A 17,859-nucleotide genomic window follows, 5' to 3' on the forward strand; every position below is an offset into this window, starting at 1 on the left:
TTCTACTAATTAGGATGATTTTGATGATAACCCCATCAATAATGACGGTAATAATGATAATCATGCGAGTAATTAGGACAATAATTATGATAAAAATTATATAATGATAGATATAATGATGATTTCCCTAATAATTGCGATAATAAGAATACTCAACAATATTCTAATGATTTTCCTACTAATAACACTAATAATAACGACAATGATAGAAATAAAAATAAAATTAAATATATCCCGGCCATTATTCTTATCATAATCATTATCATTATTGTTATTATAATCATTATCATTATTGTTATTATCTCAAGAATTATCATTATTGTCAATATCATTATTAAAATCATTATAATGATGAAAATGACATTAATAATTTAGATAATGATTATTATAATGACTATATTAAGGGTAATTAGGGCAATAATGACAGTAATGATAATAATGATGATGATAATGACAATAATGATGATAATTATCATTATAAAGCCCATCTATAATGAGAAAAAGGCTAAAAGGAGAAAAATCCAAAAAGTCGAAAAACCGGCGAAATCTAGCAAAATACAGCCTTCTCAGAGATGACTCGAAAACCCCCCTTTTTCCAGTTTAAATGATGATTATGATGATTTTACCATTAATTCTGCTAATTAGGATGATTTTGATGATAACCCCATCAATAATGACGGTAATAATGGTAATTATGAGAGTAATTTGGACAATAATTATGATAATAATTATACAATGATACTTATAATGATGATTTGCGTAATAATTGCAATAATAGCAATAATCAACACAATTCTAATAATTTCCTACTAATAACACTAATAATAACGACAATGATAACAGAAATGATAATAAAAGTAATTATAACACGGCTATTATTGTTATTATAATAAATTTTATTGTTGTTATTCTTTCTAGAATTATCATTATTGCCATTGTCATTATTAAAATCATTATAATAATGAAAATGACATTAATAATTTAGATAATGATTATTATAATGACTATATTAAGGGTAATTAGGGCAATAATCACAGTAATGATAATAATGATGATGATAATGACAATAATGATGATAATTATCATCATAAAGCCCATCTATAATGAGAAAAAGGCTAAAAGGAGAAAAATCCAAAAAGTCGAAAAACCGGCGAAATCTAGCAAAATACAGCCTTCTGAGAGATGACTCGAAAACCCCCCTTTTTCCAGTTTAAATGATGATTATGATGATTTTACCATTAATTCTGCTAATTAGGATGATTTTGATGATAACCCCATCAATAATGACAATAATGACGATAATAATGGTAATTATGAGAGTAATTTGGACAATAATTATGATAATAATTATACAATGATACTTATAATGATGATTTGCCTAATAATTGCAATAATAGCAATAATCAACACAATTCTAATAATTTCCTACTAATAACACTAATAATAACGACAATGATAACAGAAATAATAATAAAAGTAATTATAACACGGCTATTATTGTTATTATAATAAATTTTATTGTTGTTATTCTTTCTAGAATTATCATTATTGCCATTATCATTATTAAAATCATTATAATAATGAAAATGACATTAATAATTAAGATAATGATTATTATAATGACTATATTAAGGGTAATTAGGGCAATAATGACAGTAATGATAATAATGATGATGATAATGACAATAATGATGATAATTATCATTATAAAGCCCATCTATAATGAGAAAAAGGCTAAAAGGAGAAAAATCCAAAAAGTCGAAAAACCGGCGAAATCTAGCAAAATACAGCCTTCTGAGAGATGAGTCGAAAACCCCCCTTTTTCCAGTTTAAATGATGATTATGATGATTTTAGCAATAATTCTACTAATTAGGATGATTTTGATGATAACCCCATCAATAATGACGGTAATAATGATAATCATGCGAGTAATTAGGACAATAATTATGATAAAAATTATATAATGATAGTTATAATGATGATTTGCCTAATAATTGCGATAATAAGAATACTCAACACAATTCTAATAATTTCCTACTAATAACACTAATAATAACGACAATGATAGAAATAAAAATAAAATTAAATATATCCCGGCCATTATTGTTATTATAATCATTATCATTATTGTTATTATCTCAAGAATTATCATTATTGTCAATATCATTATTAAAATCATTATAATGATGAAAATGACATTAATAATTTAGATAATGATTATTATAATGACTATATTAAGGGTAATTAGGGCAATAATGACAGTAATGATAATAATGATGATGATAATGACAATAATGATGATAATTATCATTATAAAGCCCATCTATAATGAGAAAAAGGCTAAAAGGAGAAAAATCCAAAAAGTCGAAAAACCGGCGAAATCTAGCAAAATACAGCCTTCTGAGAGATGACTCGAAAACCCCCCTTTTTCCAGTTTAAATGATGATTATGATGATTTTACCATTAATTCTGCTAATTAGGATGATTTTGATGATAACCCCATCAATAATGACGATAATAATGGTAATTATGAGAGTAATTTGGACAATAATTATGATAATAATTATACAATGATACTTATAATGATGATTTGCGTAATAATTGCAATAATAGCAATAATCAACACAATTCTAATAATTTCCTACTAATAACACTAATAATAACGACAATGATAACAGAAATGATAATAAAAGTAATTATAACACGGCTATTATTGTTATTATAATAAATTTTATTGTTGTTATTCTTTCTAGAATTATCATTATTGCCATTATCATTATTAAAATCATTATAATAATGAAAATGACATTAATAATTAAGATAATGATTATTATAATGACTATATTAAGGGTAATTAGGGCAATAATGACAGTAATGATAATAATGATGATGATAATGACAATAATGATGATAATTATCATTATGAAGCCCATCTATAATGAGAAAAAGGCTAAAAGGAGAAAAATCCCAAAAGTCGAAAAACCGGCGAAATCTAGCAAAATACAGCCTTCTGAGAGATGAGTCGAAAACCCCCCTTTTTCCAGTTTAAATGATGATTATGATGATTTTAGCAATAATTCTACTAATTAGGATGATTTTGATGATAACCCCATCAATAATGACGGTAATAATGATAATCATGCGAGTAATTAGGACAATAATTATGATAAAAATTATATAATGATAGTTATAATGATGATTTGCCTAATAATTGCGATAATAAGAATACTCAACAATATTCTAATGATTTTCCTACTAATAACACTAATAATAACGACAATGATAGAAATAAAAATAAAATTAAATATATCCCGGCCATTATTGTTATTATAATCATTATCATTATTGTTATTATCTCAAGAATTATCATTATTGTCAATATCATTATTAAAATCATTATAATGATGAAAATGACATTAATAATTTAGATAATGATTATTATAATGACTATATTAAGGGTAATTAGGGCAATAATGACAGTAATGATAATAATGATGATGATAATGACAATAATGATGATAATTATCATTATAAAGCCCATCTATAATGAGAAAAAGGCTAAAAGGAGAAAAATCCAAAAAGTCGAAAAACCGGCGAAATCTAGCAAAATACAGCCTTCTGAGAGATGACTCGAAAACCCCCCTTTTTCCAGTTTAAATGATGATTATGATGATTTTACCATTAATTCTGCTAATTAGGATGATTTTGATGATAACCCCATCAATAATGACAATAATGACGATAATAATGGTAATTATGAGAGTAATTTGGACAATAATTATGATAATAATTATACAATGATACTTATAATGATGATTTGCGTAATAATTGCAATAATAGCAATAATCAACACAATTCTAATAATTTCCTACTAATAACACTAATAATAACGACAATGATAACAGAAATAATAATAAAAGTAATTATAACACGGCTATTATTGTTATTATAATAAATTTTATTGTTGTTATTCTTTCTAGAATTATCATTATTGCCATTATCATTATTAAAATCATTATAATAATGAAAATGACATTAATAATTAAGATAATGATTATTATAATGACTATATTAAGGGTAATTAGGGCAATAATCACAGTAATGATAATAATGATGATGATAATGACAATAATGATGATAATCATCATTATAAAGCCCATCTATAATGAGAAAAAGGCTAAAAGGAGAAAAATCCCAAAAGTCGAAAAACCGGCGAAATCTAGCAAAATACAGCCTTCTGAGAGATGAGTCGAAAACCCCCCTTTTTCCAGTTTAAATGATGATTATGATGATTTTAGCAATAATTCTACTAATTAGGATGATTTTGATGATAACCCCATCAATAATGACGGTAATAATGATAATCATGCGAGTAATTAGGACAATAATTATGATAAAAATTATATAATGATAGTTATAATGATGATTTGCCTAATAATTGCGATAATAAGAATACTCAACAATATTCTAATGATTTTCCTACTAATAACACTAATAATAACGACAATGATAGAAATCAAAATAAAATTAAATATATCCCGGCCATTATTGTTATTATAATCATTATCATTATTGTTATTATCTCAAGAATTATCATTATTGTCAATATCATTATTAAAATCATTATAATGATGAAAATGACATTAATAATTTAGATAATGATTATTATAATGACTATATTAAGGGTAATTAGGGCAATAATGACAGTAATGATAATAATGATGATGATAATGACAATAATGATGATAATTATCATTATAAAGCCCATCTATAATGAGAAAAAGGCTAAAAGGAGAAAAATCCAAAAAGTCGAAAAACCGGCGAAATCTAGCAAAATACAGCCTTCTGAGAGATGAGTCGAAAACCCCCCTTTTTCCAGTTTAAATGATGATTATGATGATTTTACCATTAATTCTGCTAATTAGGATGATTTTGATGATAACCCCATCAATAATGACAATAATGACGATAATAATGGTAATTATGAGAGTAATTTGGACAATAATTATGATAATAATTATACAATGATACTTATAATGATGATTTGCGTAATAATTGCAATAATAGCAATAATCAACACAATTCTAATAATTTCCTACTAATAACACTAATAATAACGACAATGATAACAGAAATAATAATAAAAGTAATTATAACACGGCTATTATTGTTATTATAATAAATTTTATTGTTGTTATTCTTTCTAGAATTATCATTATTGCCATTATCATTATTAAAATCATTATAATAATGAAAATGACATTAATAATTAAGATAATGATTATTATAATGACTATATTAAGGGTAATTAGGGCAATAATCACAGTAATGATAATAATGATGATGATAATGACAATAATGATGATAATTATCATTATAAAGCCCATCTATAATGAGAAAAAGGCTAAAAGGAGAAAAATCCCAAAAGTCGAAAAACCGGCGAAATCTAGCAAAATACAGCCTTCTGAGAGATGAGTCGAAAACCCCCCTTTTTCCAGTTTAAATGATGATTATGATGATTTTAGCAATAATTCTACTAATTAGGATGATTTTGATGATAACCCCATCAATAATGACGGTAATAATGATAATCATGCGAGTAATTAGGACAATAATTATGATAAAAATTATATAATGATAGTTATAATGATGATTTGCCTAATAATTGCGATAATAAGAATACTCAACAATATTCTAATGATTTTCCTACTAATAACACTAATAATAACGACAATGATAGAAATAAAAATAAAATTAAATATATCCCGGCCATTATTGTTATTATAATCATTATCATTATTGTTATTATCTCAAGAATTATCATTATTGTCAATATCATTATTAAAATCATTATAATGATGAAAATGACATTAATAATTTAGATAATGATTATTATAATGACTATATTAAGGGTAATTAGGGCAATAATGACAGTAATGATAATAATGATGATGATAATGACAATAATGATGATAATTATCATTATAAAGCCCATCTATAATGAGAAAAAGGCTAAAAGGAGAAAAATCCAAAAAGTCGAAAAACCGGCGAAATCTAGCAAAATACAGCCTTCTCAGAGATGACTCGAAAACCCCCCTTTTTCCAGTTTAAATGATGATTATGATGATTTTACCATTAATTCTGCTAATTAGGATGATTTTGATGATAACCCCATCAATAATGACAATAATGACGATAATAATGGTAATTATGAGAGTAATTTGGACAATAATTATGATAATAATTATACAATGATACTTATAATGATGATTTGCGTAATAATTGCAATAATAGCAATAATCAACACAATTCTAATAATTTCCTACTAATAACACTAATAATAACGACAATGATAACAGAAATGATAATAAAAGTAATTATAACACGGCTATTATTGTTATTATAATAAATTTTATTGTTGTTATTCTTTCTAGAATTATCATTATTGCCATTATCATTATTAAAATCATTATAATAATGAAAATGACATTAATAATTAAGATAATGATTATTATAATGACTATATTAAGGGTAATTAGGGCAATAATCACAGTAATGATAATAATGATGATGATAATGACAATAATGATGATAATTATCATTATAAAGCCCATCTATAATGAGAAAAAGGCTAAAAGGAGAAAAATCCCAAAAGTCGAAAAACCGGCGAAATCTAGCAAAATACAGCCTTCTGAGAGATGAGTCGAAAACCCCCCTTTTTCCAGTTTAAATGATGATTATGATGATTTTAGCAATAATTCTACTAATTAGGATGATTTTGATGATAACCCCATCAATAATGACGGTAATAATGATAATCATGCGAGTAATTAGGACAATAATTATGATAAAAATTATATAATGATAGTTATAATGATGATTTGCCTAATAATTGCGATAATAAGAATACTCAACAATATTCTAATGATTTTCCTACTAATAACACTAATAATAACGACAATGATAGAAATAAAAATAAAATTAAATATATCCCGGCCATTATTGTTATTATAATCATTATCATTATTGTTATTATCTCAAGAATTATCATTATTGTCAATATCATTATTAAAATCATTATAATGATGAAAATGACATTAATAATTTAGATAATGATTATTATAATGACTATATTAAGGGTAATTAGGGCAATAATGACAGTAATGATAATAATGATGATGATAATGACAATAATGATGATAATTATCATTATAAAGCCCATCTATAATGAGAAAAAGGCTAAAAGGAGAAAAATCCAAAAAGTCGAAAAACCGGCGAAATCTAGCAAAATACAGCCTTCTGAGAGATGACTCGAAAACCCCCCTTTTTCCAGTTTAAATGATGATTATGATGATTTTACCATTAATTCTGCTAATTAGGATGATTTTGATGATAACCCCATCAATAATGACAATAATGACGATAATAATGGTAATTATGAGAGTAATTTGGACAATAATTATGATAATAATTATACAATGATACTTATAATGATGATTTGCGTAATAATTGCAATAATAGCAATAATCAACACAATTCTAATAATTTCCTACTAATAACACTAATAATAACGACAATGATAACAGAAATAATAATAAAAGTAATTATAACACGGCTATTATTGTTATTATAATAAATTTTATTGTTGTTATTCTTTCTAGAATTATCATTATTGCCATTATCATTATTAAAATCATTATAATAATGAAAATGACATTAATAATTAAGATAATGATTATTATAATGACTATATTAAGGGTAATTAGGGCAATAATCACAGTAATGATAATAATGATGATGATAATGACAATAATGATGATAATCATCATTATAAAGCCCATCTATAATGAGAAAAAGGCTAAAAGGAGAAAAATCCAAAAAGTCGAAAAACCGGCGAAATCTAGCAAAATACAGCCTTCTGAGAGATGAGTCGAAAACCCCCCTTTTTCCAGTTTAAATGATGATTATGATGATTTTAGCAATAATTCTACTAATTAGGATGATTTTGATGATAACCCCATCAATAATGACGGTAATAATGATAATCATGCGAGTAATTAGGACAATAATTATGATAAAAATTATATAATGATAGTTATAATGATGATTTGCCTAATAATTGCGATAATAAGAATACTCAACAATATTCTAATGATTTTCCTACTAATAACACTAATAATAACGACAATGATAGAAATCAAAATAAAATTAAATATATCCCGGCCATTATTGTTATTATAATCATTATCATTATTGTTATTATCTCAAGAATTATCATTATTGTCAATATCATTATTAAAATCATTATAATGATGAAAATGACATTAATAATTTAGATAATGATTATTATAATGACTATATTAAGGGTAATTAGGGCAATAATGACAGTAATGATAATAATGATGATGATAATGACAATAATGATGATAATTATCATTATAAAGCCCATCTATAATGAGAAAAAGGCTAAAAGGAGAAAAATCCAAAAAGTCGAAAAACCGGCGAAATCTAGCAAAATACAGCCTTCTGAGAGATGACTCGAAAACCCCCCTTTTTCCAGTTTAAATGATGATTATGATGATTTTACCATTAATTCTGCTAATTAGGATGATTTTGATGATAACCCCATCAATAATGACAATAATGACGATAATAATGGTAATTATGAGAGTAATTTGGACAATAATTATGATAATGATTATACAATGATACTTATAATGATGATTTGCGTAATAATTGCAATAATAGCAATAATCAACACAATTCTAATAATTTCCTACTAATAACACTAATAATAACGACAATGATAACAGAAATGATAATAAAAGTAATTATAACACGGCTATTATTGTTATTATAATAAATTTTATTGTTATTCTTTCTAGAATTATCATTATTGCCATTATCATTATTAAAATCATTATAATAATGAAAATGACATTAATAATTAAGATAATGATTATCATAATGACTATATTAAGGGTAATTAGGGCAATAATCACAGTAATGATAATAATGATGATGATAATGACAATAATGATGATAATTATCATTATAAAGCCCATCTATAATGAGAAAAAGGCTAAAAGGAGAAAAATCCCAAAAGTCGAAAAACCGGCGAAATCTAGCAAAATACAGCCTTCTGAGAGATGAGTCGAAAACCCCCCTTTTTCCAGTTTAAATGATGATTATGATGATTTTAGCAATAATTCTACTAATTAGGATGATTTTGATGATAACCCCATCAATAATGACGGTAATAATGATAATCATGCGAGTAATTAGGACAATAATTATGATAAAAATTATATAATGATAGTTATAATGATGATTTGCCTAATAATTGCGATAATAAGAATACTCAACAATATTCTAATGATTTTCCTACTAATAACACTAACAATAGCGACAATGATAGAAATAAAAATAAAATTAAATATATCCCGGCCATTATTGTTATTATAATCATTATCATTATTGTTATTATCTCAAGAATTATCATTATTGTCAATATCATTATTAAAATCATTATAATGATGAAAATGACATTAATAATTTAGATAATGATTATTATAATGACTATATTAAGGGTAATTAGGGCAATAATGACAGTAATGATAATAATGATGATGATAATGACAATAATGATGATAATTATCATTATAAAGCCCATCTATAATGAGAAAAAGGCTAAAAGGAGAAAAATCCAAAAAGTCGAAAAACCGGCGAAATCTAGCAAAATACAGCCTTCTGAGAGATGACTCGAAAACCCCTCTTTTTCCAGTTTAAATGATGATTATGATGATTTTACCATTAATTCTGCTAATTAGGATGATTTTGATGATAACCCCATCAATAATGACAATAATGACGATAATAATGGTAGTTATGAGAGTAATTTGGACAATAATTATGATAATAATTATACAATGATACTTATAATGATGATTTACGTAATAATTGCAATAATAGCAATAATCAACACAATTCTAATAATTTCCTACTAATAACACTAATAATAACGACAATGATAACAGAAATAATAATAAAAGTAATTATAACACGGCTATTATTGTTATTATAATAAATTTTATTGTTGTTATTCTTTCTAGAATTATCATTATTGCCATTATCATTATTAAAATCATTATAATAATGAAAATGACATTAATAATTAAGATAATGATTATTATAATGACTATATTAAGGGTAATAAGGGCAATAATCACAGTAATGATAATAATGATGATGATAATGACAATAATGATGATAATTATCATTATAAAGCCCATCTATAATGAGAAAAAGGCTAAAAGGAGAAAAATCCCAAAAGTCGAAAAACCGGCGAAATCTAGCAAAATACAGCCTTCTGAGAGATGAGTCGAAAACCCCCCTTTTTCCAGTTTAAATGATGATTATGATGAATTTAGCAATAATTCTACTAATTAGGATGATTTTGATGATAACCCCATCAATAATGACGGTAATAATGATAATCATGCGAGTAATTAGGACAATAATTATGATAAAAATTATATAATGATAGTTATAATGATTTGCCTAATAATTGCGATAATAAGAATACTCAACAATATTCTAATGATTTTCCTACTAATAACACTAATAATAACGACAATGATAGAAATAAAAATAAAATTAAATATATCCCGGCCATTATTCTTATTATAATCATTATCATTATTGTTATTATAATCATTATCATTATTGTTATTATCTCAAGAATTATCATTATTGTCAATATCATTATTAAAATCATTATAATGATGAAAATGACATTAATAATTTAGATAATGATTATTATAATGACTATATTAAGGGTAATTAGGGCAATAATGACAGTAATGATAATAATGATGATGATAATGACAATAATGATGATAATTATCATTATAAAGCCCATCTATAATGAGAAAAAGGCTAAAAGGAGAAAAATCCAAAAAGTCGAAAAACCGGCGAAATCTAGCAAAATACAGCCTTCTCAGAAATGACTCGAAAACCCCCCTTTTTCCAGTTTAAATGATGATTATGATGATTTTACCATTAATTCTGCTAATTAGGATGATTTTGATGATAACCCCATCAATAATGACAATAATGACGATAATAATGGTAATTATGAGAGTAATTTGGACAATAATTATGATAATAATTATACAATGATACTTATAATGATGATTTGCGTAATAATTGCAATAATAGCAATAATCAACACAATTCTAATAATTTCCTACTAATAACACTAATAATAACGACAATGATAACAGAAATAATAATAAAAGTAATTATAACACGGCTATTATTGTTATTATAATAAATTTTATTGTTGTTATTCTTTCTAGAATTATCATTATTGCCATTATCATTATTAAAATCATTATAATAATGAAAATGACATTAATAATTAAGATAATGATTATTATAATGACTATATTAAGGGTAATTAGGGCAATAATCACAGTAATGATAATAATGATGATGATAATGACAATAATGATGATAATTATCATTATAAAGCCCATCTATAATGAGAAAAAGGCTAAAAGGAGAAAAATCCCAAAAGTCGAAAAACCGGCGAAATCTAGCAAAATACAGCCTTCTGAGAGATGAGTCGAAAACCCCCCTTTTTCCAGTTTAAATGATGATTATGATGATTTTAGCAATAATTCTACTAATTAGGATGATTTTGATGATAACCCCATCAATAATGACGGTAATAATGATAATCATGCGAGTAATTAGGACAATAATTATGATAAAAATTATATAATGATAGTTATTATGATGATTTGCCTAATAATTGCGATAATAAGAACACTCAACAATATTCTAATGATTTTCCTACTAATAACACTAATAATAACGACAATGATAGAAATCAAAATAAAATTAAATATATCCCGGCCATTATTGTTATTATAATCATTATCATTATTGCTATTATCTCAAGAATTATCATTATTGTCAATATCATTATTAAAATCATTATAATGATGAAAATGACATTAATAATTTAGATAATGATTATTATAATGACTATATTAAGGGTAATTAGGGCAATAATCACAGTAATGATAATAATGATGATGATAATGACAATAATGATGATGATTATCATTATAAAGCTAAATATTATAAAGATGATAATAATTCTACTAATTAGGATGATTTTGATGATAACCCCATCAATAATGACGGTAATAATGATAATCATGCGAGTAATTAGGACAATAATTATGATAAAAATTATATAATGATAGTTATAATGATGATTTGCCTAATAATTGCGATAATAAGAATACTCAACAATATTCTAATGATTTCCCTACTAATGACACTAATAATAAGGACAATGATAGAAATAAAAATAAAATTAAATATATCCCGGCCATTATTGTTATTATAATCAATATCATTATTGTTATTATCTCAAGAATTATCATTATATTCAATATCATTATTAAAATCATTATAATGATGAAAATGACATTAATAATTTAGATAATGATTATTATAATGACTATATTAAGGGTAATTAGGGCAATAATGACAGTAATGATAATAATGATGATGATAATGACAATAATGATGATAATTATCATTATAAAGCCCATCTATAATGAGAAAAAGGCTAAAAGGAGAAAAATCCAAAAAGTCGAAAAACCGGCGAAATCTAGCAAAATACAGCCTTCTGAGAGATGACTCGAAAACCCCCCTTTTTCCAGTTTAAATGATGATTATGATGATTTTACCATTAATTCTGCTAATTAGGATGATTTTGATGATAACCCCATCAATAATGACAATAATGACGATAATAATGGTAATTATGAGAGTAATTTGGACAATAATTATGATAATAATTATACAATGATACTTATAATGATGATTTGCGTAATAATTGCAATAATAGCAATAATCAACACAATTCTAATAATTTCCTACTAATAACACTAATAATAACGACAATGATAACAGAAATAATAATAAAATTATAACACGGCTATTATTGTTATTATAATAAATTTTATTGTTGTTATTCTTTCTAGAATTATCATTATTGCCATTATCATTATTAAAATCATTATAATAATGAAAATGACATTAATAATTAAGATAATGATTATTATAATGACTATATTAAGGGTAATTAGGGCAATAATCACAGTAATGATAATAATGATGATGATAATGACAATAATGATGATAATCATCATTATAAAGCCCATCTATAATGAGAAAAAGGCTAAAAGGAGAAAAATCCCAAAAGTCGAAAAACCGGCGAAATCTAGCAAAATACAGCCTTCTGAGAGATGAGTCGAAAACCCCCCTTTTTCCAGTTTAAATGATGATTATGATGATTTTAGCAATAATTCTACTAATTAGGATGATTTTGATGATAACCCCATCAATAATGACGGTAATAATGATAATCATGCGAGTAATTAGGACAATAATTATGATAAAAATTATATAATGATAGTTATTATGATGATTTGCCTAATAATTGCGATAATAAGAACACTCAACAATATTCTAATGATTTTCCTACTAATAACACTAATAATAACGACAATGATAGAAATCAAAATAAAATTAAATATATCCCGGCCATTATTGTTATTATAATCATTATCATTATTGTTATTATCTCAAGAATTATCATTATTGTCAATATCATTATTAAAATCATTATAATGATGAAAATGACATTAATAATTTAGATAATGATTATTATAATGACTATATTAAGGGTAATTAGGGCAATAATGACAGTAATGATAATAATGATGATGATAATGACAATAATGATGATAATTATCATTATAAAGCCCATCTATAATGAGAAAAAGGCTAAAAGGAGAAAAATCCCAAAAGTCGAAAAACCGGCGAAATCTAGCAAAATACAGCCTTCTGAGAGATGAGTCGAAAACCCCCCTTTTTCCAGTTTAAATGATGATTATGATGATTTTACCATTAATTCTGCTAATTAGGATGATTTTGATGATAACCCCATCAATAATAACAATAATGACGGTAATAATGGTAATTATGAGAGTAATTTGGACAATAATTATGATAATAATTATACAATGATACTTATAATGATGATTTGCGTAATAATTGCAATAATAGCAATAATCAACACAATTCTAATAATTTCCTACTAATAACACTAATAATAACGACAATGATAACAGAAATAATAATAAAAGTAATTATAACACGGCTATTATTGTTATTATAATAAATTTTATTGTTGTTATTCTTTCTAGAATTATCATTATTGCCATTATCATTATTAAAATCATTATAATAATGAAAATGACATTAATAATTAAGATAATGATTATTATAATGACTATATTAAGGGTAATTAGGGCAATAATCACAGTAATGATAATAATGATGATGATAATGACAATAATGATGATAATTATCATTATAAAGCCCATCTATAATGAGAAAAAGGCTAAAAGGAGAAAAATCCCAAAAGTCGAAAAACCGGCGAAATCTAGCAAAATACAGCCTTCTGAGAGATGAGTCGAAAACCCCCCTTTTTCCAGTTTAAATGATGATTATGATGATTTTAGCAATAATTCTACTAATTAGGATGATTTTGATGATAACCCCATCAATAATGACGGTAATAATGATAATCATGCGAGTAATTAGGACAATAATTATGATAAAAATTATATAATGATAGTTATAATGATGATTTGCCTAATAATTGCGATAATAAGAATACTCAACAATATTCTAATGATTTTCCTACTAATAACACTAATAATAACGACAATGATAGAAATAAAAATAAAATTAAATATATCCCGGCCATTATTGTTATTATAATCATTATCATTATTGTTATTATCTCAAGAATTATCATTATTGTCAATATCATTATTAAAATCATTATAATGATGAAAATGACATTAATAATTTAGATAATGATTATTATAATGACTATATTAAGGGTAATTAGGGCAATAATCACAGTAATGATAATAATGATGATGATAATGACAATAATGATGATAATTATCATTATAAAGCCCATCTATAATGAGAAAAAGGCTAAAAGGAGAAAAATCCAAAAAGTCGAAAAACCGGCGAAATCTAGCAAAATACAGCCTTCTGAGAGATGACTCGAAAACCCCCCTTTTTCCAGTTTAAATGATGATTATGATGATTTTACCATTAATTCTGCTAATTAGGATGATTTTGATGATAACCCCATCAATAATGACAATAATGACGATAATAATGGTAATTATGAGAGTAATTTGGACAATAATTATGATAATAATTATACAATGATACTTATAATGATGATTTGCGTAATAATTGCAATAATAGCAATAATCAACACAATTCTAATAATTTCCTACTAATAACACTAATAATAACGACAATGATAACAGAAATAATAATAAAAGTAATTATAACACGGCTATTATTGTTATTATAATAAATTTTATTGTTGTTATTCTTTCTAGAATTATCATTATTGCCATTATCATTATTAAAATCATTATAATAATGAAAATGACATTAATAATTAAGATAATGATTATTATAATGACTATATTAAGGGTAATTAGGGCAATAATCACAGTAATGATAATAATGATGATGATAATGACAATAATGATGATAATTATCATTATAAAGCCCATCTATAATGAGAAAAAGGCTAAAAGGAGAAAAATCCCAAAAGTCGAAAAACCGGCGAAATCTAGCAAAATACAGCCTTCTGAGAGATGAGTCGAAAACCCCCCTTTTTCCAGTTTAAATGATGATTATGATGATTTTAGCAATAATTCTACTAATTAGGATGATTTTGATGATAACCCCATCAATAATGACGGTAATAATGATAATCATGCGAGTAATTAGGACAATAATTATGATAAAAATTATATAATGATAGTTATAATGATGATTTGCCTAATAATTGCGATAATAAGAATACTCAACAATATTCTAATGATTTTCCTACTAATAACACTAATAATAACGACAATGATAGAAATAAAAATAAAATTAAATATATCCCGGCCATTATTGTTATTATAATCATTATCATTATTGTTATTATCTCAAGAATTATCATTATTGTCAATATCATTATTAAAATCATTATAATGATGAAAATGACATTAATAATTTAGATAATGATTATTATAATGACTATATTAAGGGTAATTAGGGCAATAATGACAGTAATGATAATAATGATGATGATAATGACAATAATGATGATAATTATCATTATAAAGCCCATCTATAATGAGAAAAAGGCTAAAAGGAGAAAAATCCAAAAAGTCGAAAAACCGGCGAAATCTAGCAAAATACAGCCTTCTGAGAGATGACTCGAAAACCCCCCTTTTTCCAGTTTAAATGATGATTATGATGATTTTACCATTAATTCTGCTAATTAGGATGATTTTGATGATAACCCCATCAATAATGACAATAATGACGATAATAATGGTAATTATGAGAGTAATTTGGACAATAATTATGATAATAATTATACAATGATACTTATAATGATGATTTGCGTAATAATTGCAATAATAGCAATAATCAACACAATTCTAATAATTTCCTACTAATAACACTAATAATAACGACAATGATAACAGAAATGATAATAAAAGTAATTATAACACGGCTATTATTGTTATTATAATAAATTTTATTGTTGTTATTCTTTCTAGAATTATCATTATTGCCATTATCATTATTAAAATCATTATAATAATGAAAATGACATTAATAATTAAGATAATGATTATTATAATGACTATATTAAGGGTAATTAGGGCAATAATCACAGTAATGATAATAATGATGATGATAATGACAATAATGATGATAATTATCATTATAAAGCCCATCTATAATGAGAAAAAGGCTAAAAGGAGAAAAATCCCAAAAGTCGAAAAACCGGCGAAATCTAGCAAAATACAGCCTTCTGAGAGATGAGTCGAAAACCCCCCTTTTTCCAGTTTAAATGATGATTATGATGATTTTAGCAATAATTCTACTAATTAGGATGATTTTGATGATAACCCCATCAATAATGACGGTAATAATGATAATCATGCGAGTAATTAGGACAATAATTATGATAAAAATTATATAATGATAGTTATAATGATGATTTGCCTAATAATTGCGATAATAAGAATACTCAACAATATTCTAATGATTTTCCTACTAATAACACTAATAATAACGACAATGATAGAAATCAAAATAAAATTAAATATATCCCGGCCATTATTGTTATTATAATCATTATCATTATTGTTATTATCTCAAGAATTATCATTATTGTCAATATCATTATTAAAATCATTATAATGATGAAAATGACATTAATAATTTAGATAATGATTATTATAATGACTATATTAAGGGTAATTAGGGCAATAATGACAGTAATGATAATAATGATGATGATAATGACAATAATGATGATAATTATCATTATAAAGCCCATCTATAATGAGAAAAAGGCTAAAAGGAGAAAAATCCAAAAAGTCGAAAAACCGGCGAAATCTAGCAAAATACAGCCTTCTGAGAGATGACTCGAAAACCCCCCTTTTTCCAGTTTAAATGATGATTATGATGATTTTACCAATAATTCTGCTAATTAGGATGATTTTGATGATAACCCCATCAATAATGACAATAATGACGATAATAATGGTAATTATGAGAGTAATTTGGACAATAATTATGATAAAAATTATACAATGATACTTATAATGATGATTTGCCTAATAATTGCGATAATAAGAATACTCAACAATATTCTAATG

Source organism: Penaeus vannamei, chromosome 41 (genome assembly GCF_042767895.1).
Source record: "Penaeus vannamei isolate JL-2024 chromosome 41, ASM4276789v1, whole genome shotgun sequence".
Classification (NCBI taxonomy): Eukaryota; Metazoa; Arthropoda; class Malacostraca; order Decapoda; family Penaeidae; genus Penaeus; species Penaeus vannamei.